The sequence below is a fragment of the Otolemur garnettii genome, unplaced genomic scaffold, assembly GCF_000181295.1.
Source record: "Otolemur garnettii isolate 467f Iridium unplaced genomic scaffold, OtoGar3 scaffold00123, whole genome shotgun sequence".
Taxonomy (NCBI): Eukaryota; Metazoa; Chordata; class Mammalia; order Primates; family Galagidae; genus Otolemur; species Otolemur garnettii.
This window is the reverse complement of record NW_003852518.1, coordinates 1,790,907-1,792,899: the sequence shown is the minus strand read 5'-3', so window position 1 is coordinate 1,792,899 and position 1,993 is coordinate 1,790,907. Positions and strand designations below refer to the sequence as shown.

Genomic DNA, 1,993 nt, shown 5'->3' with positions numbered 1-1,993 from the left:
GGGCAATGTCTCCTAAAGTGTAGCAGTCTTAATGGAGAAGTAGTCCAAAAGGGAATATAAAATTTCCAGTAGATTATTAGATTGGGATATGATTTTTTTTTTAAAATAGTTTTTAGCCAGGGCTGGGTTTGAATCCACCACCTCTGGCATATGGGGCTGGCGCCCTACACCTTGAGCCACAGGCACCACCAAGATATAAAATTTTTTTGAAAAAGAGAGAAAATTAAAACCTATATTGAGAAATATATTGGATAGGGGGTCAAATTTGGTAGAATCTATATTGCATGAGGATTTTTTAAAGGAAAAAGAAAATTTAAAATTACATACTACATAATCCACAGCAGTTAAAACATTCCACAACATTTTTGAAACTTTCTCAGAGCCCTTGCATTCTTAAGGTTATCTTGGCTGTGAATTACTTTTTTCACTTAAATAATTAATTGAATGAATTGATGTCTAGAAATATTCAAATGTTCTATCCATCTGTCTTACATTGGTAGAATCTCAGTGTATCCATATGAACAAGACAAACAAACTAACATAGCTGGCTACTCAAACAACTTTACTGAAGATTTCGTAGGCAGCTCAGAGGGTTTCATATCTTAGCAACATGAAAAATTTCACTTTAAACAGCCTTATTTTAAAAGTACTTCTGCAAGGAACAGGTGTTGAAAGCTAGGATAGGCCATAGGTTGGGAGCCCAGAAAGTGCTCTATGTTTAGAGGTAGGACATGAATACCACACAATTGGGTTAAGTGTTGATTAATCAAAAAAAAGAAAGGAAAAAACAGTGCTTGTCTGACATGGGAGATCCATGATCACAAAGGTGGTCTCCCCAGGGTGCGGCTTATCCACTGGACTGTGGATGTGCTGACTCCGCTATTCTTCCAAATGTGGGAAACTCAACTGCATAATTTGTTGTGGTGGGCAGGCTTTACCCTGGTTTAAGAAAAGAAAAAAAGGAAAACAACCCTGAAACAGAAGACAACAGCAAACGTGTCTGTTTGAAGGCTACATAAAGAATTAATTGGTTTGGTTTGGGGGGATGCAGGCGCTTCTTTTATTTCTTTCTTTCTTTTTTTTTTTTTGAGACAAAGTCTCACTCTGTCATCCTGGGTAGAGTGCCAGCTCACAGCAACCTCGGCTCAAGTGATATCCTCCTGTCTCAGCCTCCCAAGTAGCTGGGTCTACAGGTGTGTGCTACCATGCTGAGTTTTTTCGGTTTGTTTGTTTGTTTGTTTGTATTTTTTTGGTAGAAAGAGGGATCTTGCTATTGCCCAGGCTGGTCTTGATTTCCTGACCTCAAGGGATGCTTTCACCTTAGCCTCTCAAAGTACTAGAAGCATGAAGCACTGCAATTGGAAGCATGGTTTTTATTTTTAGATCTCTCTCACCAAACCTAACCTAACTTTAGGGACAGAATTTTGTTAACTATGTTGCCTAAAAGCCCTCAAATGAATAATATAACCAAACATAGTCTTGAGCTGGTGGCATTAGATGTGATTAATAGGAGCAAATGTCCTTGAAGGAATATATATTTTGACTCACAAATTAATTTTCAAACCTTTCTACAAAAGTCCACATCGTGCACAAGACAAAGACCCATAATGCAGTTATAGAATAAATGAAGACAGAATGTAAACTATGTTTAACACATGTCCCAAAACAAAAGTGATATTTTGAAATATAAGCAAGGAGCAAGGAACCTGATGGAGTTTGAAAAAAATAAATTATATAACTTCTTAAAATTAAGAAAAAAATATTGCAATTAGAGATAAAATTAGTAAAATTAGTAAGCAAGAATATAGATCATCACAAATTAGCCTGAATATAGCAACAGAAGAAGAATATGAAGGATTAAAATACAAAGAAGAGATAAGCATACATGGACAGCAGTAGTAAGAACTCCAGTAAGAGCCTGCAGGAGGATTATACAAGAGGCAATATTTGTTAGGAAACAGGTGAGAAATTTTCAGGATGATTGAAAAACATC

At 36.4% G+C, this 1,993-nt stretch overlaps 1 pseudogene; it reads left to right on the top strand.

The window, feature by feature from the left end:
- The first annotated feature begins 790 nt into the window (after positions 1-790).
- Positions 791-941, top strand: LOC111727786 (annotated as a pseudogene).
- Positions 942-1,993: the final 1,052 nt, after the last annotated feature.